The following is a 17,485-nucleotide window of genomic DNA, read 5'->3' on the forward strand; positions in this document are numbered from 1 at the left end:
GATCTGCTGTAGCTTCACTTAGAAGGTTGGGAACACCAGTCACGTCTAAGCTGAGCGGCATTGGGGCCAAGAGTCATTCATTGTTAGTCTGCCCTGGGCTTCTGAGTAATGTTGCAACTTAATGCCGTATATTTACGGTTACAGAACAGGACCCATTAGTCAGCCCACTGAAAGCTGGCTCGCAGGGGCGGGCACCTATAAACAGCGAAGGGAGGAAGGGGGGCTCTGGCAGCGACGGTAGCCTCCCCAGAGCTGTGGCGGAGTTACAGGGCGATCTGGATGCAGACGGGTACAGTAAGGGTACCTCTGCGACAGGCGGTACAGTAAGGGTACCCCTGTCCGGCACAGTAAGGGTGCCCGAGCCAAGGTCCAGGAGCCGAAGGGGGTTCTGGGAAGACCGCGACGGCGCCCCGTTAGTCCTTCGGGCGGTTGGGGGGCCTGACCAACCGGGGGTGTGCCACAACACGCTCCGCCCCTGTCGGAAGGGGCGGGAGTAGGATACAGATCACGTGACCCAGTGGATGATCTGTAAATAATTATGTGCCACACTGCCGGGCATCGACCCACCGTGTGTGCTGGCTCACCAGGCGGGCGGAGCAGCAAGGGGCTGCCTGCCCTGGATCGCCCGTAAGATAACCCAATTTTATTATCATACTATGTTGTATGAAATAAACCTGCAGCAGTTCTTCACCCACAAATAAAGTGTCAGTGTAATCATTGGGTGACGTCTGTGTATGCGTGTTGACTGAAGCGGATGACGGTGTGGTCACTATGCCGCTGCCCGCGTCCCAAGCAGTGGGACATCAGCAGGGCAGCTTGTTAGTGGCCGCCCGTCGGAGCCTTCCCCCGTTGCTGCCTCGCGCGCGAGGCTACGCCCACTAAGGTATTACTCCCTATAGTTGGAGCTGGAGACGGGCCATTGGGGGCGGGGGGCGCGGCTTGCCCCCCCTACTTAGGAGGCCCTCTCGCCCAGTTCCTCCTCTGTTTCCTGCGCGCCGCTCCAGCCTGGACACGCGATTTCCCACCCTTTCCACTTACCCCACGTGTCAGGCACAGCGCGTTTTTTGGAATGTTTTAATGTTTTCTTTTGCGTTGCAGGCGGAGTTACAGGGCGATCTGGATGCAGACGGGTACAGTAAGAGTACCTCTGCGACAGGCGGTACAGTAAGGGTACCCCTGTCCGGCACAGTAAGGGTGCCCGAGCCAAGGTCCAGGAGCCGAAGGGGGTTCTGGGAAGACCGCGACGGCGCCCCGTTAGTCCTTCGGGCGGTTGGGGGGCCTGACCAACCGGGGGTGTGCCACAACACGCTCCGCCCCTGTCGGAAGGGGCGGGAGTAGGATACAGATCACGTGACCCAGTGGATGATCTGTAAATAATTATGTGCCACACTGCCGGGCATCGACCCACCGTGTGTGCTGGCTCACCAGGCGGGCGGAGCAGCAAGGGGCTGCCTGCCCTGGATCGCCCGTAAGATAACCCAATTTTATTATCATACTATGTTGTATGAAATAAACCTGCAGCAGTTCTTCACCCACAAATAAAGTGTCAGTGTAATCATTGGGTGACGTCTGTGTATGCGTGTTGACTGAAGCGGATGACGGTGTGGTCACTACCATTTCCTGCTCAGTTGTTTTTATTATCAAAACGTTTCATGGTGGTGAAAGTTCCTTGCTGCAGTAGGGCCCACCACCCGTGAATCCACTAGAGGTTAAAGCGCTTTAGGGCACAATTCGTAACAAGGCGCTACAGAAATACAATAAGATTACTGAGCTTTTTACGAGAGCACCAGCAAGGAAATGCCATACCTTTCCAGGAGCATTAGGCTAGACCAAAAAAGTGTTGATGGGGAGGGCTGCAAGGCAGTGCTGCTGTCCGGGATTTTCAAATGATTTTCATGGAAACAAATGAGCTTTTTGCTGAATGACTTAGCGCATGCGCGTAAACTAACGAGGGCGCAGAACCCGTGGACAAGGTGACCTGTGTTGAAGTATGTTTTGTTATCATCCCCGTGGCTACACGTACGACGGATTATCCCACCACAAGCTGGGAGCGGAGAGCGCCTGAGAACAAAGAAGGCAGTGTGAGGGACGAGGCCAGGGCGGGCACGCACCCCGCTGAAGGCCCCTACTAGCAAGGACGGCCCTCAGCTCCTGGGCTGGCGCAGGGCATCGCCGGGATCTGTGGGGAGCAAATATAGGCATCGAAGAAGCCACGCCCTCCGAGGCGCCCAGACAGCCGCTTCTGCTCAACTTGGCACACTCATGGCAGTGAGCGACTTAGTGGAGGTGCAGTGACACTCAGAAGCGCTGCAGTGAGGGAGGCTCAGTGTGCTGCAGTGAGTGCAACCTGCTAATGAGTCATGCAGTGCGACTCACTCAGAAACGGCTCCGTGAGTGAAACCGTAGGGTACTGCAGCGAGACAGTGACGGGGACTCAAGAGCATTGGAGTTCACGAGTGAATGAGTGAGGCCCAGGAGAGATGTGGTGCAGGTGTGGGCGAGACTCAAAGAGTGGTGCACCCGTGAGCCATGCCATGAGGCCGGGGGTTACTGCAGTGAGGCACGGCAGGAGTGTTGCTTTTGAATCCGTGCGTGCGACTCGGAAATATTGTAGGACATCTGTGGGAGGATGGCAGATGTGCTGTCAGTGAACCGGAGGGTGTCACTCTGAAGTTCAGCCGGGCATGAGACTCCGCAGTGGTTCCGATGCCACATTGCAACACTCCGGGAGGCGCCACCCAGCGAGAAAGAGCTGCAGCCAGTGAGTAGCTCTCGAGTGTGATTCAGTGAGTGAAAGAGCTGCAGCCAGAAAGACAAGGTTACTATGAACCAGTCGCTATCAGTGTGTCGTGAGACCCACCTAGAGCAAGGAAGGAAACGGGCCCACCGGCCCCTGTTTGAACTGTGCAAAGCAGCAGACCCCAGGATTCAAGGAGTCCCGGTGCCACTGCACCTGCTGCCCAATGGAAGCTATGCCGTCACGCGAGCTGCTGCTGCACTGCAGAGATGCCTTTTTCACACAGTCCCAATGTATTCACTCACATGAGTCACTGACTCAGAGAAAACGGATGTCATGCCTGTTTGCACGCTTCGTTCTCTGGAATAATGTTCCCCGCCTGTCTCACACCCAGTGAAATGACTGATGTCCTTGAAAATTAGACAAACACGTGCGGCAATGAGGAGGCTGCAGGGGTTGTTCTGAAGAACGATGACATCATTTTACGACGACAATTCCGGTAAAAACATATTTCAAAGTTCCCATGATCAAGAGGCACACATCTTAAAGGCGCCTTGGATTTTCCAAAGTTCGTGAACCGATCCTTCAGGCAGACGAGCTATCCCTCGCGTTACACCGGCAGGACGCGGTACGGCGCAGATCTGTTTTTCCTACCTCCTCACAGTTTTCATTCCCTGGCAGCTGAATATTCCCTCTGAAAAAAACAAACCTTACAAACGAAGACTTTTGACAGCAGAGATATTCCTCCGTATTTCTACATCATAAAGGCTAAGGATTCACACGACAGCGTCATCCCCACGGATACATTTAGCAAACAGCCGAAAGTTTCATAAAGCTGAGGTACCCCTCAATTTACACAGATCGTGGGGGCTCGGGGCCTCCAGCAGACCGCACCCATGCCACAATATATGCAGCGATACTGGGTTGTACTGGGATCGGACCAGGCGCGCAACACCCATTGGACTCACAGGGCTTCACCCCCCCTCCCCCCCGTCGTGTGTGGCAGCCCGGGATGAGACAGCTTCCCGGCGCACACACAGCCGCACCCGAGCACTTCACAGGTCTTTAAAAGACCATTTGCATGTTAATGAGGCCTCGCTGTTGGTTCACGCCTTCTAAGAGCCCCTGCAGCTCCACTCTGCCTATGGCTTAAAAGATTCAGCCCCCCCCCCCCCCGAAGTTTTTTCTTAGAAGCCCCCCCCCCCCCCCCCCCCCCCAAATGTGGCTCTAGTTGCGCCTCTGGATGGGACAGAGCAGATTTATTTTCCAAGTAAGTCGGATGACATTGACGGACAGCAGAACTATCCCTCAGGTCACATTCATCTGAAAGGTCACAGACACCGTCCCACCTTTTGACCGTAGAGGTGTTTCTCGCGTACTTACCCTTTCTCGCAGCCTTTCTCCAAATATCACGTTCCCGGATCCGATCGGTTCCTTGCGCGCGGCGCTGCCCTCTCATCCAGGGTCTCTCTGTGGTGTGCAGTCTCGAGGTTGACAGAGCAGGCTGTCTAAGGAAACACCATCCACGTCATTGACCTCGTGGTTACTGCTAACTTTCCCGTGACTATCCCCCCTCCCCACTCCAACAAGGGCTTAATATTCGTAAAGGGTGTAAAAACACCTCGGGGCATTAAGGCGGGGGGTGGTGGGTGGAGGGAGCTGACGTGCTTCTTAGGAAGTTCTTGGAAGGTGACCCCCACCCTCAAATACCTCGCCTCCTCCACGCCATTTTTTCAAAATTTGACAGGTCAGGTGCTGACATAGGCATGCAATACCTTTGTAAAACGTAAGGGGTGAAGAATTGGTGTGGGGGGGGGGGGGGGGGGGGGGATAGGGGCACGTGGTTTTGACCCGTTTCTCACATTTTCTACTTTCTCTTTTGTTCCAGTTTCCTGATTGCTTTCGCCACATTTTCATCGCCTAGAGGATCACTGGACATCAAACACCGCTACTGAAAGACGATGTAATGCTGTATCACCTGGCGTTTACTGTTATCTCTACCCCTTGGAACATCTGCGTTGCCTCAAGTCAGCCAGAGTCTTAGAAAGCACGCTTGAACAACAGAAGTCGAACACTGTGTATTTCTATTGAGTTCAGGAAAAATGGGTCTGACGAGGAAAAGATAAGGGGGTCATTTTGCGATCTTGTTCTCCCCCAGTAAGATCTACTTGTTCTTAAATATCATACAACATATAGATAGATATAGATCCGTCCAAACCTATTGACCCTACAAACACCCTGATGACAAACAGATTACAAACAGGGCCGCAGCTTCAGGGCCGCAAAGGGGGTGGGGATGGGGTTGGTGTATTATTTATTTATTTTATTTATTTATTTATAAAGTTTTATATAGCGCGAACAAGATCCCAAGGGATATCAGAGCGCTTTACAATCAAACCAGAACTAGAAGGATAATAATGTAAACAACAAGTTAAAAACAAAATGATCATAAGGTGCACGAAAATTCAAATGGAAGTTATGTTCAACAAAATACAGTGTAATGACAGAGGGACACAGTATATAAAAAAAAAAGTGTAGTAGTAAATATCGAAACAGTGGAAGTAGGAACAATGACAATGGGGAGTGTGACACCCTCCCCTCCCCAAAATAAATGCTCTCTTGGCTTCAGAGTTTAGTCTGGGCATGAATAGAACTTGCAATGTCTTTGTTAGTTTTTCTTGTCTTCAGTGTTGAGTAAAATGTAACTTATTTATTTTTTGATCAGGAGCTTCACACACATGTGCACGCACGCGCAAAAAGCGGTCCCCAACTCTTCCTAGTAAAGAAACCCTCAGCGCTCCGGTGCAGTTAGATATTTATTTTCTCCAGGGTAGAAACACTAATGCCAATGCGTTTCGGTGCTAACTCGCGAGTTGTTGAGGGTTTCTTTACTACAAAGAGTTGGGGACCGCTTTTTGCATTTATAACAGCATGCAGTGAATTGGCAGCCAGAAGGAAACTCGCTGAAACCAGGATATACATATATAGGTGTATACATATATACAAGTATATGTATATATAGTCACTGAAAAAGACAAAGGTTAAAGGGATGTTCTAGTTAAAAATGCCACTTAACCCCTTCAGTGCCCGCCCCTTTCCCCGCCCTGTGCCGGCCGTTGCATTAACGGGCGGGGTCTATGACGAGCTGGACTCGTCATGGGCACAGCGCAACCGCGGCCCATGACGAGTCCAGCTCGTCATGGGCACTGAAGGGGTTAAACATACAGTTTTTAACAAACAAAACCAGTGAAATTCACCAGTTATAGTTATCTGAAGTATCTATAACTTGTGCCCCTGCCATGCACAATGGTGTCATCAATGAAGTCACTTCAAATGTTGCAGTCATGTTATCAAAGATGTCATAGAACTTGTCATGAGTGATGTACTATGGGCGGTAATTAGCAGTGCATGGCGAGGGTGTGAGTAGCTTCTGATACTGTTACTTTAAGGAGCCCACATGCCAATTCGCAAATCATTTTCAGTGACTGATCATCCAGGCATAAGGGTCCAGAGGCAGGATTTTCGAGCAGGCAAAGCTCTTGCAGATGGGTTGCAGGGGCACTTTTGAGCTCCGATACATCCTAATCACACCTCCCCTAAGGAGATTTTATTTAGAGCCCTGCTGTTATATTGTGGACTTTGCACATACAGTTTGGTTAAAGAAATTGTTTGCTTATGTGTGCCTCAACTGATGGGTAACTAGTGTGTGGACTTTAGTAGGGTATCCTTTTGGTATCCCTACGGGTCTGTTGTTTCTTCCTAAAGCAGAGGGAGATTTTCTGTTTGGGAGCACCATACTTTCACTAAAAAATGAGTTTCTTGTTTCAAATATGACGGTACCATAATGATACAATGGATGTGCATGTGAATTTCTGGCAAATTGCTGCTTAGTTTCGTGTGTGTAAAGATTTTATTTAGAGCCCTGCTGTGCAGAAAATTCACAAATGAGCTGCAAATATATTCTGTGCAGTGGTTATAAGCTCACCCTAATGATAATGGCTCTTTAACCAGGTCACCGTGTGAACAGTGAAGAAATCTTGTCATAGTGCGTGGTGTAAGTTGGCAACCAGGAAGCCAGTTCACAAAACTTTCCTTACACGCAAATGTGTGTTATTCTTGCCATAAGTGTGAACTACACATGAAATTTGAGGCCCGATTCGCAAAAAGTAGTAAGTGTGCACTTATTGATGCGCCTATGATCAGGCATAGGTTCATTATTTTTTTGCAATTGACAAACATTGCCATTGGTACATCTGGAAAACGACACCAGCCACAGATTTTCAGGCTTACCTCTGGCAATGTCATGTAACATTTTCAGGAACGGTGTTAGCCAGGGCCTTTTTACAATAAAAATATATATATTATGAATACTTACTTAAAAGAGTTTTCAGCCAGCCCTTTTTATCCATTGATCTGCTGTAGCATCAAGCACATAATACAGCACAGGACGCAGGGTCTCTCTTGCTGTCCAGTATCTGAAAGAATCTGACACACAAGGGCTTCAGAGATGCAGGGACGCTGACTATTTGATGTTAAATAGTTTTTCCCAGAAATTCTTAGGACCAGAGCAATTCCTTGAGTTTTTACATGAGAACCATATATTAAAAGCGATGTTAGCCCGTATGCTCAGTTGCTATCTTTACTGAGAGATTTACCCAGCATCTCCTTGAATGGGTTCACACCCTAGGCATCTTTCCTTCGGCCTAGGCAGGCTTCAGGCAGGGAATAGAATCACTGGATAATGTAGCATACAATGGAGAGAGAGGATGCTTATTGGCCAAGATGGCAAGGCCTTCCTGGTTGACTGGCATTCCCAGTGCATTGTAGGAGAATCTTTTTGGCCTAGATACTTGAACGGGCACTATAGTCAAACGCCGAGCAAGGCAGCAGGGGTGTGAGTCGAGATTGTGTCATTGCACTGATCCTCTTTGTGATTTATGCAGGTGACCTATCAGTCTAAGTTGATTCCCCGCTTCTGAAGTTGAGCTGAGCTAGAACCTATGTTTTTGGCTCTTCAAGGAAGTCTGTACCGACTCTAAACACATAGGGCCATATGTAGATAGCTAAATACCGGTCGGTAACAGCCGAAAATCGGTAATTTTCCCGTTACCGACCGGTATTTAGCCCTTTCTAATGTAGGAGGCAGGTTTTAAGGATTCGGTAATTTACCGAATCGGTATTTTAAGAAATCTGTAAAATACCGAATCGGTAAATTACCGAATCCTTAAATCCTATGTAGGGAACACTCAAGTGAGTGCTTTTTTGTTTTATGGATTCGTTATTTACCACCAACTACAGGTCGGTGGTAAATACTGAATACCTTTTAATATGCAAATTTGTGCTTTTCTAGAAATGCCATGTGGCAGACATACATGCCCTTAGGGCATGTATGTGCGCCTCATGTGCACACATGCACGATTCAGGGGTGCAACAGGGTGTCAATGTGACACCCTGCCACCCTTGAATATGCTCCCCCTATTACCGAATCGGTATTTACATGAGAACCATATATTAAAAGCAATGTTAATCACATGAAGACCAGGCTGCTTTTGGCGAGCCAAAAACTAGTAGTAGTCAGCCAGTGCAATTTTTTTAATTTTACAGTTTATATAGTGTCACTCTACCTGTGAAATGGGGTTAATGCACTTTACAATGAACAAACAACAATTTTCTTTACATTTAATCTTAAGGGAATAAAATAAGGGAAGGAAAAATTTATTTAACGACCGTCAAGTACATCATTTTAGTGCAACATCTTCTTCCAAAAAGGTAGGAATGGATAAAGAAACGTGTGTGGTTGTGTGTGTGGTTGTGTGTGGGTGTGTGTGTGGTTGTGTGGGTGGCTGTGTGTGTGTGGTTGTGTGTGGGTGCGTGTGGTTGTGTGTGAGTGTGGTGGGGTGGTTGTGTGTGTGGTTGTGTGGGGTTCTGTGTTTGGTTCTGTGTGTGTGGTTGTGTGTGTGGTTGTGTCTGTGTGGTTGTGTCTGTGTGGTTCGGTGTGGTTGTGGGTGTGGTGGTGTGGTTGTGCATGTGTGTGGTTGTGTGTGTGTGTGTGTGTTGAGTGTGTGTGTGGTTGAGTGTGTGGTTGTGTGTTTAGTTGTGGTGGTTAGGTGTGTGGTTGTGGTGGTTATATGTGTGGTTGTGTGTGCGGTTGTTGGTGTGTGTGGTGTTTGTGGTTGTGTGTGTGGTTGTGTGTGTGGTTGTGTGTGTGGCTGTGTGTGTGGTGTTGTGTGATTACACATCACATAATTACACTGTATTCAATACAACATACACTCCACATACCACTCAGTACTACTTAATTGCACGTCACAAAATTACTCTCTACTTAATGCAAGATAAATACACTCCACACAATACCACTCTGTGCCACATAATAACACAACACATAATTACACTGTACTCAATGCAACATAAATACACACCTTTCACTCAAGTTCGTGCTATATAAAAGGAAAAAAAAACAATTGCAATGCAATAGGTCTCACATTACTGAATCTTTGAGCTGCTATTGGTGTTTCATTATTATTAGCAATGCCAACAGCTCAAACTTTAATAATGCGAGACCTATTGCATTGAAAATGCTTGTTTTTAACTTTGTTGTTCCTTTTTATATGTTTTATGCATCGTATCACAGATATGTACTGCATGTTGTGTCTTTTTTAAATAACTGTATTATCCCCAAATGTGAATTGAATCATTTAATGCTGCTTTATATATTTATGGAATGTTTTTATCATCTGTACTGTTATGGCCGTAATTGGCTGAATAAAGTTTTTGTGACTGACTGACCAACAACCCATCATGATTATACTGGTTATCCAAGATCTTTTGTAATGAAATGCTAGCTTTGCATTAATTTTTCTTAAGGCACCCTAAGACAATGCAGGTGCAGTCTTATTTGATTGCTAGTGCTATTAATAGTCTCCTCCTTTGCATTTTATGATATTTGTATGCTGTTCCTGCCCAATTATCTGCCTATTTTATTCCATTGTAATGATCTCCCAGTTTACTGATGACTTATGTTTTCACCTTGCATACATATTATGCATACATATGTACTACTATGCACCGTTTTATTATCGCGGATTTTATTTGGATTACAATGATTCTAGTTGATTGTTTTGTTATGATGTATGTTGTTTTCAAGGATTTTCAATCCAAAATAAACTATGTACATATATCCCAGGTAGTTATAGTTAGTTCGGTTAATTGGAAAAGTGTGTTTTGTGTTGTTAATAACTTTGTCACCGTTTGATAAATCTCCTAATTTTTTTTCAAAAAGGTAGTACTTTTTGACTAGTTTGTGCATGAAAAATTAAAGGGTGATCTGTCAAGCGGGGCCGCTAAAAAAGGGTGGGTCCCAAAACGCAAAATCCCCATGCATTTTCCGCAGACTTTTTAAGGATGGGCTACAGCAACAGCTGCTGAATGGAATTGCACCACATTTTGCAGGAAGGACAATCTTGGTCCGCAGATTGTTCTAGTTGTGATTTGGTGTAAAGGAAAGTAAGGGTAAAAAATAATATCTGGACGGTTTGTCTGCGGGAGGCTAGAGAAACACTTCCAGGAGCGCCAATTTAAAAATGGAGTGTTCTGATTGGCCCAAGGAGCTTTATTTTCGTTAAGCCACCTCACTCTTGCAGGTGTCAGACTCGTGCAGCAGCGAGTGCTCTGATTTTGAGCAATATGAGAAAAATGTTCTGGCAGCCATTACAAGACTTGGGGACTTAGTCCCCGTCTTTACACACAATATGTATTAGAAAATCGTCTATCGAGAGATCTGCTGGTTGAGATATAAAAAACAAAAACATCTGAAATTTGCCAGCTATTGTTACCAAAGCCACCCTAATGCACCAACAATATTGCTTTCATATTTTGTCTTTGAATGCGATACGGTTCCAATGGTGCTGATAACTATAACTAAATCAAAGCAAGATATTTCGTAATTCATTTCTATATGGAGATCACCGTTATAAAATGTTAGCAATACAGCAGTTACAAATACTTTTAAATCAAATTCTTCATGATTACCGTTTGAAGATGAAGACAAACTTGTAATGTGATAATTTGTATAGTAAACACATCAGTAACAAATCTTTAATTATAATGAACAAGGTGGTTACCTGTTTTTGCTGTTACACAGTAATAAACTACTGTGTTTCTCTTCACTGATTTGAAATGGTAAAAACACAGTGATCCTCATCATTTATGCAGTGAATGCTTTAATAACAAATTCTTATTATCACTGTGCAAGTATGAATAAGTAGGGTAGGGGGCGCTGTTGTTTTCCCAGTTCATAATGCTTCCCAATAAGATTGATGATTGCATAAGATATGTGACAGGATGGAATGTAAGACAGAACCACGCAAGTCTTAACCACGCATATGCTTTTACAGTGAAATGCTGTTGTAAACGCATGTACTGTAAAGGTAAATGATAAAAATTTAACAGGTAAGTATTTACCCAATGTGTGTATGTATGTATATAGTTCGGCTCAGATTTCACTTGTACAAAACCATGGAAATTCAGCAGTTATAGTTATCTGAGCTAACTATAACTTATGCACTCAAAATGCACTGCTTATTACCTCACATATATATAAATATCCTCCCACTTGGTTCCGTTGTACCGGGCATATGCAGCGCTCCCCGTGGGTGCAATTCCTTGCAGCAGAACCACGCCGCTTCACATCCAAACACAATCCCTCCAGCTGGCGAGATAATTAGGACGCCCTCTCGTAATCCTTTTGCATTTTTTATTTTCCATCAATCATGGGATGTTTGGCAAATCTCTGATACCTTGCTCACGATCATACCTTGATCGTGAGCAAGGTATCAGGGATTTGCTACACATCCCATGATTGATGGAAAATAAAAAATGCAAAAGGATTACGAGAGTGCGTCCTAATTATCTCGCCAGCTGGAGGGATTGTGTTTGGATATATTTAAATATATAAAAATGTAAAAAACGCAATACTTAAAAAAAACGTAATACTTACCTTTAAAACTTTAACAACAAATATGCCTTTACCATTCACGCCTTTACAACGACATTCGTTGCAATGGCATGCGAGGTAAAGGCATATGCGTGGTAAAAGACTTGCCAGGTAGTGTCACATGCGTGGTAAAGCCTGTATGGTAATGGCATGCGGGGTTCCGGCTTCGTTGTAAAGGCCATTTCCCAACAGGAAGACAAACACACAAAAAAGTATTGAGTTGTCCATGTCATTGATATATCTGTGATGCCCAATACAGTTGTCTCCTCCTATTCAAACCTCCACCCAGAGGAGTTGATTGGGATCATGTAATTAAAAAATGGATGCATATAATATTACCACATTTTTAATGCATTCATAGCATACTGCGATCTGATTTTCTCCCCCTAATGGTGAGTGTTTTAGGAAAATATATGACTTATGATATTATATATGAGATCATATCATGTTCCATAATTTATGTTTTTCTAGGATATATATCTACATCTATATATCATATCATTAAAACCGCCAGAAAACGACTTTTTGTAATCTATATGTATAACAAACTACAGGTCACTGTACATATTCCACACCCAGGGGAGTAGCACTCGTCTCTTCTTCATCCTCATGCTCCAATTGGCCATCTATGCTGAATCAGATATGGCCTGAAAAAACATGGATATCAGTGAATAATCAAACACGGGCCAGCACGTGTGGTGTGGGTAACTTAAGAGCAGGGACAGGGCAGCTGGCACTTGCATCATGTCTGGCTACCGCTCTGGTGTTCAGAAGCAGCAATGGCCCCAGGGCCCTTCCGTCTACATTTCTTCGGAAGCACAGCTGGGGGGTGCATGCACAAACCAGCTCTTTCACCTGGAAAAACTTGAACATCTGCCTTTGCAGTTATTCCTTGCTCACAAGGATGTTGGAGTACAGACTTAAGCTATGATCATGACCCTAACTTCGGTAAGTATCTTGACCTTTCTCATTCCGTTTTGCTCTGCGCTGATCTGTTCATGATGTAACCTCTGGCTTCTCTTTTTACCTTGCTTGGACAATCTTGAATTCATTGTATTTCCAAGTGCATTGTTGGTGACAAAGTTTTGACCACTCTATAAGCCTTTCATAGTGACTACATTTTCCTTCAAGGGTTCCCTAGCAAGAACATCGATGAGTGTACTGTTTAGTAGGACTGTTGTGCTTGAGAGAAGTGTTATTCGAAGAGTCTTTTTGTGGGGGCTCTGATGGAGCTAAACCCAGCCCTTCTTGTCTACTTCGGATAAATTCTTAAGCATGTGTGCCCCCTTTGCCAGGTAATTAGATATTGAATCCTTCCCTACCCTTTTCACCACATCAGAATCTAATGCATCTCTCAGTTAGAGTTATCGGGTCAGAGGTGATTGGGTATGGGCTCCAGACCCTGATAACGTTTGTTTTCGAGGGTTTTAGGCCACATTGTAAACCAGATGGCCAAGTAATGTGTAAATGCCATCATAACACTAAGATACCATTAGACGTGTTAGCAGTTATGCAATTTTCATTACATATAAATGAAAATAACCTGCTACATTGTGTGAATTTATTTTAAAAAATGAATAATAGTGCCATGTGATCTTTTGCTGTCTCGCCATGCTGTTAGTCTTGTGAATATTGACAGTATTGGGAGTAAAAGAAATTAAACATAATTCCCAATAAAGTTCAAATATCTGCAGATGTGCCCATGTGCTGTTAGTACTATACTAATGTTTTCAGTAGCCATATACATTTCTATATGGCTTACTTAGCACTCTGAATCCTATAGACATAGACTAAGTGTACTTTCAGCTTTTAAATAAATGTGGTAATATACTAATTATAGTTTCGTTTTTATCATAGACCAAAAAAGTGGGTGGAAAAATCGTTAAAATACACAATGGATTATCAAACACTAAATACCATAGAACTCGGAACTCTACATATAAAACACACATTTTGGCTTCACAGCTTTCTAAATCTGTAATTGACAGGAACTACTGCTTAACCATGAACATAACTGCCCACCTGTCAGTGCGCTTATCTTCAAAAAGTGACAGTACAAGCCATGTCTTGTTGGGTGCTTCTACAGCAATTCTATCATAATTAAAGTCTCGTCTAGCCACTGAAGGGTGACAGAACAAGGAAAGAGGGAAGTGAGAAAGTTGGGACAAGATGTATACCTATCAACTCACCTGCTTTTGCCAGTGCTTAATTTATAAAATATTAAGTGCCAGGGCCCTGAATAGGAGGCCCCTGCAGTTTACACCACCCATTGGCCCGCCATCGCTGCCAATGACGGTACCTAAACAACTGCTAACTATTTCTCTCTCCTGCAAGTGTGACAGTCACGTTATTCCAGGTCCCCAAAGCTATAGGAGTGGCTGGGGAGGCCGGAATTAGTATTTTTTTTATGTATACTGTATTCTTCAACAACTGCTGTTCTGCTCAGCTCTAAATGTGATAATCAGCGCCACCATGTGGTAGAGTGTCATAAGTGTGCTGATGACAATTAGGTGACGGTGCCGAGCACCGGAAACCAAAAAAGTGCCAGTGCTGAGCGCCGGAAACCAGGGCTCAAATTAAGTGCTGATTTGGCCATTGTCACCCTCTTTTTACAAGTACGACCCCACCTAAAAATCTAAATTCCTCCATAGTAATCAATGGCGTCAACTCGCTTTTCAAACCTACATCACCCTCCAAACAAGCGTTCATTCTCCATTTGCCATACTAGGATCACCCTCTTAAACCCTTCTAAACGCCTGACTTCTCCCGCATTGAGAATCAAGACGGGTACGAAGATTTTCTGTCATTTTCTTTGTTTTCATCACTTGCACAACGGCCACCACTGCCTCATGTAACGTAACTTTTATTTTAGTGTTTTGAGTGTCTGCCATTTATTGACCTCTGTGTACTTTGTATGCTCTTGTAACCTGCACATGTCACTTTTTTTCCTTTTGTAACGTATCGTTTGCTCCCTCTTGTATTTTATTTGCTCCTGATACTTGCACAAATGCCACTATTGCCTCATGGAACGTACGTAACGTTTGATTTTGTAACATGCTCACTTGTAATTTTTCTCCTTGTGTATCATTACTGCTCCTATTGTGAAGCGCTCTGACACCTTCGGGTAAAGTCCGCGCTATATAAAAACGCATTAAATAAAATAAAATAAATAAAATAAATACTCCATCAAAACAATGCAGAGTAACAAACAAAGGGCAGCAATGGGTGAAGGGAATAGAAGACTGGGAAGTAGGGATATTATGTCATGTTGGCAACCCATAATACTTAAGTGGAGTCACTTATGGAAAGATGTCATTGATGACTAGCTAGAAACCAATACATGAATGTATCTAGCATAAGGGAATTGATTACTCCTAAGGGTAACAAATCCAGCAATATGTATAAATAGAGAAATTGCAACAAAGTAACTACATGGCGGGAGAATTATGAAGAAAGAAAATTGCGTTTTAATTTTTCCAAAGAAACCTAGTTGTTTCTTAAACATGCTGCTATACAAAAATTAAAAATATAGCATTAACGCTTACTTTTCAAAAGCTGTGAGGAATGCAATTTATAACGGAAACTTTAGTTACACAATGTAAAGCATGGAACCAATTATTTTAATGAGGATCTGCCAATATTCTACATTGTTGTGGGACATAAAATGAGTGAAACAAGTGGACCCATTGGTCAAGAATCCTAACACAATCCATGCGCTAGATACAGTCATTCAGAAGTTTTTTGTTTTGCATTTTTATATAGCGCGATCTCGACCCGAAGTTATTGGGGCGCTTTCCATGAGCTTCACTTATATTACACAAGGACACATCATGTTTTTAAGTCATGGGGGATTTAGAGATTTGGCCCAGAATCACATGATGGTGAGCCGACGCCGAGACTCAAATCTGGCGTCCCAGTATTATTTTTTAAACCCTGTAAAGTATACATTTATAACAGTACCGAAAGAGTTTTCTGTTAGTTTTTCTGTAGCCCCTGAAGCTTGTACGGTTTAGAAGAGGATGATTAAAATGTAGAGTTCAGTAATAACACAAAATAGGTCTGCCGCTGCATATCACCCTGCATTATAGTCCCCATCATTTACAAATGGCTGCCACGCTTCCCGCAGCGCGCGGGACTGAAAGGCTGCGCTTGCCCAGCGCGCGGGACTGAAAGGCTGCGCTTGCGCATACAGATAGCCCGCTCGCGCGTAATGACCCGCTTTTTTTGGTCCACTTTCTCTTTTATTTACTGGGTCCAGAAGAAGGAGGGGATTGTTAACAGGCTATCTACCCTTCGTTCGTGCTCTGCTATAGCTAATCTATTAGTCCAGTTAACAAGCGGTCAGCACAGGACAGGACTCTTGGAGAGGAGCCCGACGCTTTATTATCGCGACCCGATGATCAGTGGGGAAAGGGGCGGAGCATCTCTAGCGCCAACATTTAAAGATACAATGTAGTGGAGATGAGAACACACCAGACAAGAAATATTTGAATCTTCCTTGTTTCATTCCATACGAAAACAGGTCCACAGGAAGACATAACAAAACGAAGAAAATGCGATGACAAGTCAACCTTCTCAGCAATGCCCTGCAACATTCAACATCTACATACTGTTTTTGCATTTTCCTTACGGCGGATTTTATCCGAAAATGAAATTACTTTTATTAAAGCAAACTTTAACATCTGTTTGATTGGAGGGTGAGTGCGCGCTGGGGAGGGGTAGTAGGGCCGCCACGCTGAATATCGAACCGGCAGCTCTTAAGACTAGTTGACGCTTGCTAAACGTCATGTCTTAACCAGTCTATGTTATCACCACCTTTTCGGCCAGCTGGCCTTTGGGGTTCACCTACTTTCGCCCTTCCTTCACAATTAGGTCGGTCTCTGGGCAAGCTTTCCGCTCAACATACACGTTCCGATAAGGGGCATGCTATTGTAAACTACGATATGTTAACGCATCGTCGCATCCAAATAATTGTCGCCTACTGCGTGCGTTAAGAGGCGAAGGTTCTTTTGGGGAATTTAATCTACATGCTGCCTGGAAACATAATAATATAAGATGTTTTTCGGACCTTGGATGTGCCTTTCATCTGCCTTGCAATATATTAAACGTAGAGAGGAGATATCACACCGACTAATAATCCAAGTTTCTAGCGCTTAGAAGTCTCGAATATCTATGCGCTTTGTGGTAAAATGAGGTCAAAATCCATCACCTTTTCCCAGTGTTCGATACGAATGCACGCACTGCAAGACTAGCAGTCCCCGAATCCCCCTTAACTCAATCTTTGTAACACTTCAGAAACACGACTAGTGCACATTACAGTTAAGAGCTCAAAATAATTCGATGTATGTTGACCCTTACCAGCGCCCTTGGACTGCGACACCAGTGACCTCTTTCTTCGCCCCTTAAACCTACACAATCGGCTCTTGAGAAATAAAGCTGCCCGTGCTGAGACTAAGAGAGGGAAGCGCTTTGAATACCCCGCCAAAAAACGTTTCTTTAAGGGGAGGAGGTGTGACGCTAGAAGTGACACATCGGAGGGACGGGGTTGGGCTCACACACCCCTCTATTGTGCCACCAGGCGGGAAAAATGATGCCAACCTCTCACTTATTTTCTATTCGCATAATTATTTCCCCCCATTTCCAACTGTCACTTCGGTTACCTGGAGTGTATACGGAGTTTTCCACACGCACAAACTGCATGAGAATGTAGGCACTGTGGGGCCTCAGGCGGACAAGTCTATAGCAGGCAGATG

At 44.5% G+C, this 17,485-nt stretch overlaps 1 protein-coding gene and 1 long non-coding RNA gene across 4 annotated transcripts in view; one reads left to right on the forward strand and one right to left on the reverse strand.

Moving 5' to 3' along the window:
- The window catches only part of SLC29A2 (solute carrier family 29 member 2), a 76,729-nt gene that overhangs the window by 58,997 nt on the left and 247 nt on the right, over window positions 1-17,485 (reverse strand). Inside the window, exon 1 of one of the 3 annotated variants that reach the window (XM_085625432.1) lies at window positions 17,091-17,222. The exons of 1 other annotated variant lie outside the window; for it this stretch is intronic. The gene's annotated coding sequence lies outside the window, so the exon portion shown is untranslated. Of the gene's footprint in view, window positions 1-4,120; window positions 4,248-17,090; window positions 17,223-17,485 lie in introns of those variants that run through there. One more of the 3 variants, XM_085625433.1, reaches the window with a different exon arrangement.
- The window catches only part of LOC146798167 (uncharacterized), a 96,612-nt gene continuing 93,405 nt past the window's right edge, over window positions 14,279-17,485 (forward strand). Inside the window, exon 1 of the long non-coding RNA XR_014968628.1 lies at window positions 14,279-14,519. This is a non-coding gene — a long non-coding RNA (uncharacterized LOC146798167). The remainder of the gene's footprint in view (window positions 14,520-17,485) is intronic.

The sequence above is a fragment of the Triturus cristatus genome, chromosome 9, assembly GCF_964204655.1.
Source record: "Triturus cristatus chromosome 9, aTriCri1.1, whole genome shotgun sequence".
Lineage (NCBI taxonomy): Eukaryota > Metazoa > Chordata > Amphibia > Caudata > Salamandridae > Triturus > Triturus cristatus.